This window comes from Passer domesticus, unplaced genomic scaffold (genome assembly GCF_036417665.1).
Source record: "Passer domesticus isolate bPasDom1 unplaced genomic scaffold, bPasDom1.hap1 HAP1_SCAFFOLD_63, whole genome shotgun sequence".
Taxonomy (NCBI): domain Eukaryota; kingdom Metazoa; phylum Chordata; class Aves; order Passeriformes; family Passeridae; genus Passer; species Passer domesticus.
The window spans coordinates 450,346-467,718 of record NW_026990166.1 but is presented as its reverse complement, the minus strand read 5'-3'; positions in this window follow the sequence as shown (position 1 = coordinate 467,718).

The following is a 17,373-nucleotide window of genomic DNA, read 5'->3' as shown; positions in this document are numbered from 1 at the left end:
CCACAGGGAACCTAAAGGAGTCTGACTTGGTCTGGCTTGTTTTTTTTAACTCTGAAACTTAAAAAAAATACAACTTTCTATTCATAACACCTCATGAGGCACAAAGGAGTATTGATGGCCTCTCCTAAGGTGTGCAGGGATCCCTCATGCGGTGGGCAGCAGGGTTAAATTTGATAGGGTATTTTACTCTTCTCAGCAAAGCACAGGGACACTTGGCCGAGGTTTTGCCAAGCTGGGAGAAAGCCTCTTGCAAAGCCTTGGGCCCAGCCTGTGGGCACAGCGGGCGGGCGCAGCCCATCCCCTGGGCCAGTCCGGGCTGCTCAGGCCGGGCCGGGCCGGGCCAGGCTCGGGCCCCGGCAGGGAAGGGCTGCGGCCCTGGGCTCTGCTGAGGCTGCTGAGCTCCAGCCTGCCCTGTGCTGCAGCCCAGCACATTGACAGCCTTGGCCGTGCCCTGGGCCACCGCAGGCACCCGGGGCTACAGCTGAGGCCGCGCCTTCTCCCACTGAAGGGAGGCTGGCTCTGTTCCCTCGGAGGGCACAGCTTAGCTCCCAGCACCTTTGGGAACCTGCCTGCCGGGGAACTGCTGGGAGCCAGAGAGTTCCAACCCTTCTCACTGGGAAGTGTGTCTGGTGGTGTAGGGATTTTAAATTTTTTTCCCTCTAAATTTGTGTCCTGGCAGAGGGTTAAGTTTGCTTGCTCTCAGTAGGGTGCTTTTCTTCTTGGCAGTCAGTGGGGCTTCAAAGCAGCCAGGGTTGAAGGAGGATCTCTGGCTGCTTGGGCTGTGGTTGTGGGACACCTTGGCTTCAACCTTCCTTTAGGTGTGATTTGCACTGGTGCTTGTGAAGGCATTTTACACTAAGTGCCTTCAGTTTGTTCCTTTTGGTACCAAAAACCGAGAATAAACCTCTTTAACACCACTGTAATATTAAGAGGCAGGCCTTACTTTCTTGACTTGCTGGATGCACAGGCCATTAGCATCACAGGGCCTTCTTGGTGGGGTCTTCAGATACCCTGGTGGTCACTGAAGAAGGAAGCTGATTTTTCTGGGAAAAAGATTGTTTTCCATGTGTGGAAAAGAATAATCTGTCACTTCCCCATCCCTTTCTATACAAAGTTATACAGGCAAGTGCATTCATCTATCTCTATCTGCCTTGTCAATCCATTTATCTATCTATCTATCTATCTATCTATCTATCTATCTATCTATCTGTCTGTCTGTATATCTCTCTATCTATCTATCTATCTATCTATCTATCTATCATCTATCTGTCATCTATCTATCTTATTAATCTATTGTGGTGTTGCATTTTATTCAAATGATATGCTCTGTCTCAAAAATGTACCTCTTGAAAATATATGGTTTATTGCAAGCTGTGTTCCTCCCCTGAAGTCCCATGAATCTGCAATCCCATTTGCCCAAATCTTCTTTCGCACCCACTTTGAATTTCCCTCTTAAGATGTGCGAGGAAGACCAGATTCTCTCATGGCCCATCTCTCCCCTTCCTTTCCCTTTCCCCCTTCTCCCTCTGAAACCATGTTACACCCGGGGCTGGGACCCCAATAAACCCTTATCTAATCAGCACCCTCAGAAGCTGTGTGGAGTCTCCTTGCGTGCCTGCTGCTGCCAGCGAACTCACAGACCTGGGGGCCCTCTGGGGACTCCCTGGGGAGCTCCCCTCAAAGGAACTGCTACAATCTGTGAAATATTTCTACGCATGATATTTTGTTTATTTGTAAATTATGACACATCTCTTGAGAGCTGGAAAAGAATACCATCCATCTTTGATACAGCAAAGCTTGGGTGGAGGAGCAGACATGAACTGTGATTTCCTTCTTGCTAGACATATGCTGGATTATTTAGATTGACTTTGAACCAAAATCCTGCAAAGCTGGAAAATGACTGGTGGCCATCACTCTGATATCCTTAAAAGCCCTTTTTTCCTTTTAATTTTTTTCATCTATGGTGGCTGGTAAATACCTTTCTTCCTTAATCTATGTGCTGGCAATATTGGAGGTAGAAAATAACATAACACTGCATATTTTAGATACTTGATAACTTTCTTGTGAAATTTTATGGCAGTATCTCCTGCCTCAAAACTAAAGCAGCAGGTCAGCTACTGAGCACAACTTACTGCATAGCAGCAGCTCATGTTTCTACAGTGGAATTGGCTTTTTGTTCTTCTGCATGGGTATGAAACACTACCAATTGAAAGGCTGCTTACAGAGCAAAGAGCCTTGTTTAGGGTAACCTGGACTTTGGGAAGGTGGTAGCTGTTAGATCAAGACCCAGCAAACTGCTGAAATTAATTTTTGTGACTACTTTCTCATGATTTTGGCCTGGCTTCTTTAGGAGGTTCAATTTTCATTTAGAAATGGCACAGTGGAGCCAGTGCTGCCTCAGGACAGGTGGAGCTGGGACAAATGGCTCATTGATTTTGATCTCAACAAAAAGCCACCTGAGCTCCTCATGACAGCAACCCCACAGACTGGTAATGGGTCCATTAAAACTAACTCATCACAGAGGTTTTAACTCGAAGCTCTGACACATGGAGCTTGTTCAGTTCTGCCATGGAGGAAGGGAGTTTGAAGACAAAGAGGTTTAGCAAGGAGATCCATGTACAACAAAAGTGTTTGTATTTTAGCAAATGAAGTATCTTAGATGTAAAACTTCATCCGTACTCCAGTCTTATTCCTCCATTTTCCCAAATTCTTTGTCTTAATTCCTTTGTCAGTAGGAAAATATGACAGGGAAGTGTAGATCCTCCTTTCCTTCTTGAGCTGGGCAGCTTGTAATCTCGTCTTCTTCCACAAACAGGAGCAGAGAAACGGGAATCATGTCATGAAACCATACTTGGGAAAGTTTGCCCTGTGTTTGTTTTTGCCCTGAAGCAACTGAAATTCCCTGGAATATTGACAAGCCATAAAGGATGGATTTATTGGGGTTGCTAGAATCTTTCATATTTTATGACTTTTCTGCTGCACAAGAGCCTGGCACTTGCAGAATTCTTGCCCCATGCACTTCTCCAGTGCTTCTTGCAGAGAAGCTTTGGGAAGCACTCAGGAAAAGTGCCATGTTCATGTGTGGTTTATGGAGCCCACAGGACAGGGAAATGTCTTTGCAGTGGACACTGCCTTTGATTCCAAGGTGTAGAAGGATTCTTGGCTGAACAGGGCCATGATATTCCCCTGTGGGAATTGGACAGCCCTGGGCTGCAGATTACAGAGTTACTCTGAAAACCATGTAGCGTCCTCAAACAGGAACAAGATAGACCATGTACTGTCCTCAAATAGATGCAACAAGGAAGAATGAGCTTTGTGCCAGGATGAAACCAAATGCGCCAAGCTCATCGTGGGAACTGCTCATTTGGCACACCTTAGCTAAAGATGCTTATAGTGTGACAACCAATCAGTAATTAAGATGTATGTGTGAATATAGCTACTTAACCAATGAGCATTAAGCACCAGTGGTGTGAGACAGTATATAGAGAAGGATAAATATGTCAAAGTTGCTTAATAGAGGAGGATGACATGTAGCCACATTTGTTGTGAGTGTCGTTACTCAGCCGACTCTCCATGGGACCCTCCTCACCAAGGAATTGGCATTGCTGTGGGAAGTGGCTGTTATTCCAACACCCGTGTCATTTGTTCTACTGGAATCCTTGTGAGAAAGGTTGTTCTTCGCCATTGAGATTTTTAGGTGACATTTTTGATCTCAAACAGCCCAAAGTTTTCCATCTCACACGTTTCTGATGCTGGTTTTTCCTTTCCAGTCTGTTGTTGGCCAATGAAGATGCTGCTTACATTCTGCAGGACCCCATACATGGATACTGTTATAGGTAAAAATCGATCCAGCCAATTTAATAAAAATAAAATATAAATTTATTCACAACCGATATACAGTCCCGACAGCCAACAATCAAGGACAGCACCGACCCTGGGATGGAAGCTGGGTGAACACAGATCCGCCTTCTATCGCACCCAATCCCCGCTGTTCACCAATGCCGCTTGGCAGAATCCGTTCTTATACTCTTTTTCTAGCCCGTGGCAGAGTCCCTTTGTCTTTCCTCAGGGTTCTTCATATTCATGATGCCTCTATTCTCCGTCCTGTGCTGGACAGAACCTTGTCCGGGAACTGATGTGTATCCACTCTTCGGTTACCGGAATCCCGTATGCAGATGTATGTCCTTGATGGTCCCCTCTGTCTAAGATGAACATGTCCATGGGCCACCATCGCTGGGCCTCCTCCTGTTCACACCAGTGAGAACGACATTCTCCTGTGCCGGCGAGGTTCACTTCCTGTGTTAATGACACTCCTCCTACCCGACTGCCAGCTGCGGTTTCCTCACCCTGTGAAGCAATCCCCTCTTCCCTTGCTACTGTGATTTCAAGGTATGATATTTTATTCTTTTATATATATATATATTTGTGTTCTATCAGTACGAATTACCATAATATACATAACAGGAACCAAGCTGAAAGTTCTGCAGTGCTCCACAGCAGCCCAGTTATCCACAGGAGGGCCAAGAGCAGCTCCAGAAGCTCCAAGGGATTCTAACAGATGAATTGCTGTCCCTCAGGAAAGCAGGGCTGTGTCTGAAGTTAAGGGTCTGACCCTGCACCCACATTTGCATAGCAGCAGCTTTCCCACTCTTTATGGAAGGCACATAATATGTGGCACTCTTAATTCAGCACTGGCTTAGTCAGTCTTATAAAGCTCTTTTAAAAAAACCAGACGGGTCAAAAAATTATTTGTATTTTAGTTGGTTGGGGTGTTTTTGGCTTTTTTTTTTCTTGGTCTTTGCTTTGGTGCTCAGAGATCATGATGTAAAAGAGATTTTCTGTTCAACTTGCCTGTGAGTGTGCAGGGGGCAAGAAAAGAAGATCAGTGTTTCACCATCTGGTTGATGAGCTCTAAAAGCAATTGTGCTGTCCCTAATCAGGGGGTGGGGGCACTGCTAACAGCCTGGATTGTCCCCACCTGTGTTCCCCTCCTTACCAAAGTGCTGTGTAGATCCAGAGCCTTGTACCTTGGCCTGATGGTGCAAAAATCCTCCCAACATCCCTCAGATTGCAAAAATAAAGGCTTCTTGCTCATTAATGTGAAAAGCTGTATTGGTGGCCTGCAGCTAATGTTCTTTTGTTGCCTGGACCCCAGTCAGTGCTCACATCTAAATGACTGACCAGCCCCAAGCTGCTCTTAAGACTGATTTGATCAAAGGCACTGAAGCTGTGTTGAGTGCAAATTCTCCAGGAAAACAAGCACAGGAACTTGGATAATGTTGGTGGCAAAAGCATATTACAGAATGGTACCAATTCCAGCCTTTATTTTGCCTTCTTTTGCTGCCATGCATCAAACTGTGTCAGACTCATCTCTGACATGGGCTCTTCCAGGATGGGGTGTGCAAGAATGATCCCTCAGCTCATGTGTAGATCTGGTGTGCACCAGGCCAGAGAGGTGACTGTCATCCATAGCCAGCCCCTGTCTGCCAAGAGAACAGGGAGCTGCAGCTCTGAGGAACTCAGGGGTTAGGCAGCAAACAGCCCAAATGCCTAGTTTATATCAGTTACTTGTCAGGAGAATTTACTGTGGAGAAATTTTTATCGTCCTACCCAGAGCTGGAAAAAAAGAACCCTGTCAGTTTGCTTTAGCTGTGAAGAGACTCTTTTCAACAGGTTCCAGCTCTGCTGCTTGTTTCAATTAAAAGCAGAGCCAAACTCTTCTGTCGGTCACATCAAACCAACATAAGTATCAGGAGTCTGTGAAAGACATAAGAGCGTCAACATTATTTTATTTTATAATACTTACAGTCTTCTAATTCAGCCATGGGATAATTAGGCCATCACTGACTATATCAAATAACTGGAAAAAGCACTGGAAAAAAGTTTTTTTACACCTAAGTTTTAAAAACTAATGAATGAATTTCATTAAGAAAACCATGTAGTAAGAATACAGTAATTTAAACTTCTCAAAGCCCTTTGATAATGGAGCCCTGAACCCCAGTCATGTGCAGTGCAGCCTCAGCTGTCCCTTTGAGGCCAGAGAACTCAGGGCTGGGATGAGCCTTTGTCCAAAAGTGGCTCCAGGACTGATTGGGAATCAATCCAGAGCAGGGCTCACACAAAGAGCAAAGTCTCAAGGCCAAAGCCGAACCTTCATCACGTTGGATTTGTTTTAACATTGATCTGGAGCAAATTTTGCTTCACTGCAACACCACTGTTACCATGAAATTTTACACAAGCTACTAAAAAAGCGCTGTCCTGTCCTGTCCTGAGCTGTGCTGCCCAAATGATGTACAGAAGTTTCTCTACCTCTGCCCTGTGCTCTTAGCCAGGCAGCCTCAGTGGGAGCTGATGTTAAAGGAAAGGGCACATGAGTGAGCTCTTGGCACATGGACCTCAATTATTTTGTCAGGAAATGCACACAGAGCATTTGCCTCCAGCATGCTGTAGAATCTTCAAACTGTCATTCACCAGCTTTCTGATATAAGCAATGTCACGATCCCAAAGCAGAAGGGAGCACAGACCAGACCCATTTCCATGGTGTGCTGGGATCCCCCTGTGTCTTGGGGAACTGGGCACTGCAAGGGGGTCAGGTAAGGCCTTGGCTGCCAGATGTCAGTGGACAAGGCCAAAGCTGCACAGGGGACTGGGGAGCTCTGGAATGGCTCTGGCCACTCTCCACCCTCTTTGCAGGCCTGTGCAACATCCTGGGAGGGGTGGCTGGAGGAACCCAGGGCCCGTGGGGGCTCTCTCCCTCCCACAGAGGAAACCCTCCCAAAAGCCCTGGGCAAAACCATCTCCAGCGCTTCCCAGGGAGCAGGGAGCGCTGTGCCAGGAAAGGGCAGCCAGGCTGCCGGCTCACCTGCTCGCCGCGCTTGCAGCGGAGCAGCCTGGGCAGCCCTGGCAGGCAGGGCCACGGCCAGGAGCAGCAGGAGGAAGAGGCACAGAGCAAGGGCCATGGTGCCTTGCCCTCTGCCAGTCCCGCAGTTCTTGCTGCCACCGCTGTCCCGACACCGCTGTCCCAACGTCAGCACCACTTGTTAAGGACGGATTTGTGGGACATTGTGGTGCTGTAGAACCACAGGGCTCTGTGACCCCAGAGCCTGCTGTGACCTCACAATCCTGCTGTGACCTCACAATCCTTCTGTCACTTCATGGCCTGGCTCGGGATGGATCTCAGGGCTGGACTTTTCCTTTCTGGGGAGGGAGCTTGTCCTGCCTGGCAGTTATGTCCAAGGGCTGGGCCAGTCCCCCCAGTCAAGCTCACTGCTCTGTGTTCTGCACACTGGCCCAGGAGATAACATCCAAGGATTTCTGAGCTCCTCAGGCACTGTCAGTCACAGCCCACAATGCTGAGGAGCAAATGATCTCTGGCTGGAGATGAGTGCCACATTCCCTCCTGTCAGCAGCTTCCCAGCTGGAAGTTTGGCACCTTGGGAGGACCCTGGCTCACACAGCCCTTTTGTTTCATAGGAAAGGTGAAGCCTTTCCTTCACCATTTGCTCTTCATGTGCTATTGAAGGCTCTGCTTCCTCTTGTGGCCCTCAAAGGACACAGTTAGTCAATAACACAGCGGGGGAAACCATCCGAGCTCTTCAATGCTTTGGTATGGCAAAGGAAACCTTGAGGAGCACACGGTGGGTCTGTGCTGCCTGACCAAGCCAGAGGCCTTCCATGATGGAGTGGCTTCCTCAGTGCACAAGGGAAGAGCTACAGATGCCACCACTCTGCACTTCTGTAATGCCCTGGACACATCAGCCCTGCCCAGCATCCTTGTCCCTCGTTTGGTGAGCTGTGGATCTGACGGAGACACTGTTTGGAGTATGAGGCATTGCCTGGCTGGTCACATCCACGGGGTTGTGGACAATGGCTCAGAGGCCCAATGGATGTCAGTGACCAGTGGTGTCCCTCAGGGCGACAGCAAAACCAGCCTGGACACTGGGAACTCAATGTCCTGATGGTGCTGCTGGACAAGAGAGCTGGAGGTGCCTCCCAAACAGAACTGTTCTCATTCCCCAAGTCTTTCAGCCTTGCTCAATTAATGAGCAGCTTTAAAAAATATATATTTTTTTATCCTTTTCCTATGAAGTTTTGGTTAGAAAGAAATTTTATTTTACACAGTTACATTTAGCAAAGACATTAAATAGCAGATGCTTTTAAGATGCCAAATACTGGAACTGCAGCCAATTCCTCCCTGACTGACATTCATGAGTGCCTGCTCTCAGGGAGGAATCAGAAGGGCCTGTCCAGAGGGTGAGAGCAGATGTATGCCCTCTTCTCCAGGATCTGCTTTCCAGCTTTTTTAATGTAATGATCCAGGTTTTCATTGGCGTCTGTGGAGAAAGAGAGAAAAGTCAACTAAGGGACCACAAAGAACTGTTGTAAATTTCTTTCAAGAAGTGTTTTTGAACACAAATGAAAGAGTGTGAGGGCCAGGAAGAAACTGAACATTCTCTATTGAAAAAGATTGGTTATTACAGACTGAGCTTCAGAGAGCCAATGCCCAACTGGTCAGTACTTCCCAAAGAGTCCAAATCCCTCATTTCTATCAGCTACTTGTCAGGAGTATATACATGAAATATAGATATTATATTCCTCAATAAAGAACCCTGGCAGTTGGCTTTAGCTATGAAGTGAAGAGACTCTTTTCAACAGGTTCCAGCTCTGCTGCTTGTTTCAGTTAAAAACAGAGCCAAACTCTTCTGTTGGTCACATCAAACCAACGTAAGTTTCAGGAATCTGTGAAAGACCTAAGAGTGTCAACATTATTTCATTTTATAATATTTACAGTCTTTTAATTCAGCCATGGGATAATTAGGCCATCACTGACTATATCAAATAACTGGAAAAAGCACTGGAAAAGAAGTTTTATTACAACGAAGTTTTAAAAAATATTGAATGAATTTCATCAAGAAAACCATGTAGTAAGAATACAGTAATTTAAACTTCTCAAAGCTCTTTGATAATGGAGCCCTGAACCCCAGTCATGTGCAGTGCAGCCTCAGCTCTCCATTTGAGGCCAGAGAACTGCCAAGGCTCAGGGCTGGGATGAGCCTTTGTCCAAAAGCGGCTCCAAGACTGATTGGGAATCAATCCAGAGCAGGGCTCACACAAAGAGCAAAGTCTCAAGTCGAAAGCCAAACCTTCATCACATTGGATTTGTTTAACACTGATCTGGAGCAAATTTGCCGGACCTGCAACACCACTGTTACCATGAAACTTTACACAAGCTACTAACTAAGCACTGTCCTGTCCTGTCCTGAGCTGTGCTGCCCAAATACTGTTGAGAACTTGCTCTGCCCCTACACTGTGCCCCTGGAGCTGCTCTTGGCCAGGCAGCCTCAGTGGAAGCCAGCACTGGCTGCAGCCCCAGCGGGGCCCCAGGACAAGGCCCAGCAATTAAGAGGCCAGTGGAAGCACTGGGCAGCAGCAGAACCCTCAGCAGACCATTTTGAAAATCATGGAAAATCCCACAGCAGCATGATTCCCAGTCAGGCTACCAGTGCCAAGAGCAGAATTATAAGAAAACTGTGGAGAAAAATCAACAACTGACCGTCTGAGCTCGTACAGCTTGCGAATGCCAAGGTAGCAGCCTATCAGCACAAGTGGCACAGTGAACACTGTCACCACCGTGCCTAACATGCAGGACCTGCGCGCATCCTGGGGACAAATAATTCTTGGGAGGCGCACTGGATCTGGGGCATATATTCCTGTTTCATTGATAACGTCTGTGGGAGCAATGGGGAGCGTGAGCCCGTGCTGTGCTGCACTGCTGAGCTGGCAGCACGGTGGATACGGGCAGGACGTTCTCTGTTTCCCCCAGAGCTGGGGCCTGCAGGCACCTTGCCGGCCCTGGGAAAAGGCTGTGCCAGCCAACAAAGCCCAGCAGGCCGGGAGGAGAGCCCAGGGGCAGCGCAGCTGCTTGGGCAGTGGCTGCTGCCAGGGACACGGGCCAAAGCCATCCCTGAGCAGCCAATGCCAGCCCTGGCCCTCCCTAACAAATTCTAGGTTACATCTGTGAATTGCATGCTACACTTTCCTTCATGTTTTTCCCAATACCAGGAAGTTTCTATATATAGTAATGCCCTTGAGAATCTCTGATTATTTTCAGGTTTTATTTTCTTTTTTTTTTTTTTTTTTTAATTGAGACAGATGAAACAGCCTTATTGGTTTTAGTTTTGGCAGGTCTGGTTTTTTTCTCTGCATGATGGTTTACTTATTATCTACATTTAAGCTTCTTTTTATTTATGGGTTTTTTGTTCCCCAAGCAATTATTTTGACAGTCTTTTGTTCACTTCTTACTTAATGTTCCATAGATGAATAGTTTGGACTCTCTTTTTATAGGAATATAAAGATCTCAGAAAGCTGTATTTCTAATTTTGATAACATTCTCTCTAGTAATATGTGTCCAACCCTTTTCTTGAGTCAGTATCGCCGTGTGAGTGGTCAGCAACACCTGAAAGGGACCTTCAAACTTAGGCATTAGAAGCGTATTGTTCCATGATTTAATTAGTACGCAATCCCCAGGATGAATATCATGAACATTTATATCATGAGGAGAGGTTTGAGGTATATATCCCTTTTTTCTGAGGGCTTCTAACGTTTTCCCAATTGCTCCTAAATACTTCCATGTAGCTTCTTCTCCATCTAGATAATTTCCAGTACTGTAGGGGGACAATAAGAAGGGAAGCCCAAACATCATCTCACAGGGGGAGACCCCTATGTCCGCTCGGGGTCTTGTTCTAATACGTAATAAGGCTAAGGGCAAGCACTTTAGCCAATTTAATTTGGTCTCAGATATTAACTTTGTCAACACATTTTTAAGTGTTTTATTCATCCTTTCAACTCTGCCCGGGCTCTGGGGATGCCATGGAGTATGTAGTCTCCATTTCATCTCCAAGGCTTCAATTATTCGTTGTAAGGCCTGAGCAGCAAAGTGAGGCCCTCTATCAGAATCAATCGTGTTTACTAAACCATACCGGGGAATGATTTCTTCCAGGATTATCTTTGCAACCACTTCTGCAGTTTCCTTTTTGGTGGGGAAAGCTTCCACCCAATGGGTGAGGTGATCTACTATTACCAATAGATGCTTATATCCCTGTGCTAGGGGCATTTCAGTGAAATCTGTCTGTATGTTTTGGAATGGTCTTAAAGCCAATTCTCTTCCCCCAGGTTCTATTCTTCTCATTACTTTTTGATTAACTTTTTGACAGATTACACACCCTTTGGTTATTGTCCTAGCTAATTCATACACTCCGATGCATATGTTTTCTCTCAAGAAGTGGTTGCATAGTCCCTGGATTCCCCAATGTGTTAATTCGTGGATTTCTGTTAATACCTTCCGTGCTAATGCCTGGTTTAGAAACCTCCTCCCATCTTGAGTTAACCATTCACCACGTTCCCCTTGGTGTAATTTCAATTCCTCTATCGCCTTTCGTTCCTTCTCACTAAAGATTGGCCTTACTTCGTCTTCTTGTTGTCTGGCTTTCCTTTCTAGCTTGAAGATCTTAATTGGTTCTCCTATTTCTAAGGTTGCCTCCTTAGCCTTTTGGTCAGCAAGTTTGTTTCCTTTTATTTCAAAATTATCTCCTTTCTGGTGTCCTTTTATGTGCACTATTGCTATTTCTGTTGGCTTTTGTAAAGATTTTAATACTAACTTTATTAGTTCTGTATGTACTAGATTTTTCCCTTTAGAATTTAAATATCCACGCTCTTCCCAGATTTTGCCAAATGTGTGTACGATGCCAAATGCATATTGCGAGTCAGTATATATAGTGCCTCTATCTTTTTCTAACAGATCTAGTCCTCTTTTTAATGCAAATACTTCGCAGCACTGTGCTGACCAATTCAAAGACAGCTTCCACTTTTCTACAACTTCCATATTTTTACCATCTATTATCGCATACCCAGAAGCTCTTTTCCCAGAGACTACTCTAGAGGAGCCATCTGTGAACAAGACTCTCCCATAAGGTAAGGGTACATCCCCAAGATCTTCTCTCACCTTTGTTTGCATGTGTATTAACTCTAGGCAATCATGCTCTAAATTGTCCACGGGTTCTCCCAAAAGAAATTGGGCAGGATTAAGGCACTTAGAGGTAGCAAGGTCCAGATTCTTAGTATCTATCAGGATGATCTCATATTTTAAAATCCTAGAATCCGTGAGCCACTGTTGGGCCCTTTGGCTAAGAACAGTTCTGATATCATGCGGTGTATGCACTTTAATTTTTCCTTGTAATGTTAATTTCTGGGCCTCTTCAATCAAGACTGCTGCAGCTGCAATCACTTGCAGGCAAGTTGGCCACCCCAGGGCTACAGGATCTAGTAATTTGGACAGAAATGCTACAGGTTTTCGTGATCCTCCCCATTCTTGGGTAAGTACCCCATAGGCGATTCCTTCTTCTGCACTTACAAATAGATCAAATTCCTTACTAAGATCGGGCAAACTTAGTACAGGGGCTGAAGATAATTTATTCTTTAGGTCTTGTAATTGCCGGTCATCATCTATTGTCCATTTGATTGGTTCTTGATCTATTTATTATACAAAAATTTTACTCTCTGCGTGTAATTATCTATCCACAATTTACAATACCCAAATAATCCCAGGAGTTTTCTCACATCCCTCTTAGTTTTTGGAGCTGGGATAGAAAGAATTCCTGTAATTCTTTCAGAACTTAATTTCTTATACCCCCTTCCAATCACATGTCCTAAATAGGTGACTTCCGATTCTACAAATTGCAACTTATCTCGCGATACCTTCAGCCCCTTTTCCCCTAGAAAATTTAATAGTTGTATACTGGCAATTCTGACTTCGCTTTCCTGTTCCCCAGAGATTAATAAATCATCTACATATTGCAACAATTTTATTTCTCTGTTAAGATGGAATTGATTTAATAGTTCTTCTAGTGCCTGCCCAAACAGGTTAGGGCGCGTCCACCTTAACTGCATTTTCCGGTTTCTATCTGGATGTTCCCACTCAAATGCAAACCAATCCCGGCAATCCTCTGCCAAGGGACAAGACCAAAAAGCATCCTTTAGGTCTATGATAGTAAACCAAGCATGTTCTCTCGGGGTTTGACTTAGCAACGTGTAAGGATTAGGCACTACTGGGTATCTTGCAATAGTCTTCTTATTTACCTCTCTCAGATCTTGGACTAACCTATATTTTCCTTCGGTCTTTTTAATGGCTAGTATGGGGGTATTATGAGGGGACATGCAGGGTTCGAGGATGCCTTCCTTTAATAGGTGTTCAACCACGGGTGCCAGTCCCTTCCTTCCTTCTGATGATATAGTGTATTGCTTTACCCGTATGGGAGGAATGTCTTTTTGCATTTCTACCTTTATTGGTGGAATGTTTAAATATCCATATTTTCCCTCTTCAGCCCACACCGCGGGGTGAATCTCCTCTAAGTCCTTTTGAGTTAACCTCATGAGTCTAACGACCATCTTTCCATTATCTGGTACAATGCCCACTCCCAACAGGACATGTAAATCTCTTCCCAACAAATTGGTTTCTAGTCTTGGCAAATAGATAATATCCACTATACCTTGTCTCGAATTTCCTTTTATTTCTACATTTTCAACAACTGGTGCTGAAAACGGTCTCCCTTCTGCTCCTAATATTTCGCAGATCTTATTTCCAGGAGTCATCCCCATTGGCAGCTTATTAATACTTGATCTATCAGCTCCTGTATCCACAAGGAACTCAAAGTCTTCATCTTGGGGACCCACATTAAAATTTACCAGGGGCTCTTCCTGGTGTCTTATTGGATCCCCTAATAGATAAAGCCCCTGACACCCCTAGTCATCACCCCTCAAAACCCGTTCTAATGCTTCCTGTTCTTGCGCAATTGCTTCATCTAGTCGCAATTTCTTGCAGTATCTCCTAAAGTGTCCAACCTCCCCGCAATAATAGCATGTTCTATCACTGGGTACTCCTTCTATCTTCCTTGGTCTTTCCCCATCCTTTCTAAATCCTGGCTTTTCCCAATATCATCCCACTGACGGAAGTGGCTTGTTTTCGTCTATTCCCGGGGACCGTACCGGTGGATTACTATCCGCCCCGACGCTTTCCCGAGCCACCGCTACCATTATTTTAGCTTTTGACTTGGCCTTTTCCTCTTCCTTCCTTAAGTAAACCTTCAGAGCCTCTTTTAGCAAGTCATTTATACATTTGTCTTGCCAATCCTCAATTTTTTCCAACTTTCTTCTAATGTCGGGCCAAGGTTTGGTAACGAACTGCACTTTTAAAAGTACTTGTCCTTCTGGACTATCGGGATCTATATTAGAGTATAGCTGAAAATTCCTCCTCAGTCTAGTAAGCCAACTTGCTGGAGTCTCATCTTTCTCTTGAGCACCCTCAAAAGCCAATTTGGTGTTACTACTACGAGGGACAGACTCCTTTATACCTTTAATTATCAGAGACCTGTAATCTCTCATATTCCTCCTGCCCTCCTCTCGATTTGGATCCCATCCTGGATGTACTAATGGCATCTTAAGGTCTCCAGGGGGTCCAACTCTATTCTCCTTCTCCCAAATCCTTATTCCCGCTGCTCTGATCATCCTGACCTCCTCAGGACAAAACAAGATATTGAGTATAGAATTGAGTTCTCCCCAGGTGTAAATACCAAGTGGACCAAGGAACTGGTCCACTTGGTTTGAAATGCCCACTGGGTCTTCTACTAAATTTCCTAACTCTTTCTTGAAACCTCTGACTTCCGAAGCTGTGAGTGGTGCATTTACAAATCCTACCCCTCCTATCATCCCACTCATTGGGACTTCCCTGAGAGGCATCATTTTTTCAGGTTTCGATGTCTTTGACCTAGTGTTACACCAAGGGCCTTCAATACTATGGTCAGTTTGGGTGGTCACCTGGGAAACAAGAGTCTTGTTCGTTACTGGACAAAGGGGACGAACTCAGTTTCCAATTGGCGGGTGATAAAGGAATAGATATGGGTGAGGAGGAAGGAGGTAAATTCATGGTATTAACATCAGGAGCTATATTTGGGGATAATAATGGAGGATGTACAGAGGGTGGCATACATGTATCACGACTGGGGGAGGATGAAAGAATAACCATAGGGACAGATGAGGGCTCAGGTCTAGGGTTAGGAATGTTGGAAGGAGGTGAAGTTAAAGGAGCGTTTGAGGATGAGGGATAGATTGTAGGAGGGACTAAATTTGCTGCTGGAAGAGTAGGTACCGGATTGGGATCTGGCCTAGAAGCGTTAGGAGGAGGTGGCAGTGGAATTACTGTTGGGGGAGCAGGTATGGAATTGGGGTTTAGGACTGGGTAAATTGGAGGAGGAGGTGGTAGGTGATCTAGGGGATCCCAGGTCTTAGTGACTCTTTGTTCCCCTTCACTTTCCTCCTTATCTTCTTCTCTTTTTTTAATTTACAGATCTTCATGCTCCCTTCACTCACAACCCCACCCTGCCAACAGGCAGCATATGTTAGTTGTTCTATATCGGGATTCTCCTGAGTTCGCAAAAACTGGTTCAGTTGGGAACACATCCATGGATCATGAGTTCCATACCATGGCCACCTTCCTTGTAATTTCAGCTTTGGCCAAATCTCTGTACAATAATAAATCATTCTAACTTGGTCAAGGGTTTTAGTGGCTTCTTGAGAATCCCAATGGTCTAATAACTGTCCAAGTGGACTATCTAACAGAATACTCTTTATCTTCCTCTTTCCTTTGAAAGGGATCCCTGTTTTACTAACACACTGACCCATCCTTAAATAAATAAACTAAGATCCCAAATGTGCCCCTACCCAAACGGAAATTTACTGACAGGCAACACAAATCTACAAGTAAATCAAGTATTTTTCGTTTTTTTTTTCAACTGAATAAATAACTTTAACTTAAACCTTTCTTCCCCTCTTTTTATAACTTATACCCTTTCTCGATCACTCTCCCTCTCACTCTCTCTCTCTCTTTTACCCAGGTAAACTAACTGCATTCACACCACCTAAATGTACCCCCGCGCCTCGCCTCTACCCTAGAGACTCTTGAGCACCCTTTTCAACGCAGCCAGGGTCCCTAGTATTAGAATCCCCTCCCTGGGCACCAGGACCTTCCCTTGTCTAGCCACCTGCCAAGCTGGACCTCAAGTCCTAACCCCGGACTAGACTGTCCTGTTCTAATACCGTATCTGCCTTCCTCACTTTTTTGAACGGAGGTAGGAAGGTTCCAGGAGACTCCATGGGGTTACCCGGGGGTATCCCTTCCCAGAATCTGGGATCAACCCAAGCGGGGCCTGACCCCTTTGCCGTCCACCATCCAGCTTGGCTATCCCTCCCCAGCAGAATAGCCTAGGCGAAAGGGATGTGTGCAAGAATGTGTGGTGCCTGTCCTTGCCTTAACCTGAAGACTCCCCACCCCAGTGCTCTAGGGCCGTGGGTTCACGATTTCCTCCCTGAAATCGCGGCAGCACACCACCTACAGTACATCCGGCCCGGTCCTGGGAAGCGAGGACCCTCGTGGGCACCTGGTACTGGCAGTGCCTGGGGGCACCCTGTGATGCGTGTGATTCACTCAATATCTAGGCACTCCACATGTCCGGACCTACCTAGACTGCAGTGGTCTTACCAAGGGAGACCAGGCCCTGATGCCTGCCACTCACACCTGGCTATCTCCTGCACGCCCAGGAGGGAGCCCACACTATCCCCAGGAGATGCCTCACTCAGCAGTACCTCTCGCTTCCCCCCGTTCCTGGCCGGCCCCCTGGCGGGAGTCCGGAACTGCGGTACTAGGGGGTCCTCACTCGCTTCGAGGGTCCGGGCTGCCGGCCCTCGTCTCACTCACACACCAATCGCACGCCTCCTACGCCCGCCGCCGGGATTGCTTACTCCTCCAGCGCTCCTTGATGTCGCTGGTCCCAGACTGATCTTTTGGGTCCGAGTAGCCAGCTGTCCTGGAGGTCCAGGGCGGGCAGCCGTCCCGTTCCTGGTGTCCTCTTCAGGCGTGGCTATCCCGGACAAGTCCCCAACTGAAATGAATCAGGCAGGAGATCTTTCTCCTTTTTAGTGCCTTTATTAAATGATCAGCTCTGGGTGGGGGCCGGAGGGGTCGCGCACACCCCCACTGCTCCCGGTAGCGACGCAGAGGAGGAGGTGACGCAGTTTTGCTGCACAGCAGAACTGGGGCTTCCGTCCTCACAAGCGTGCCTAGGAAGTCTACTGCCTCGCTCAAAGTCTAGGGTTCTCACTCTGACTCTGTTCTGTTGAGGTTACAGTGATTTTTAAAACCTCACTAATTGAATAGGAGTACTTTTTGCCAGCAGAACCATTCACTTAGTTTCTTGAATTTTGGTTTAGTTTGTCGGTTTCAGGGTCTTTAGTCAGATTCCCTTGACTTGCCCTTGATTTGCATAT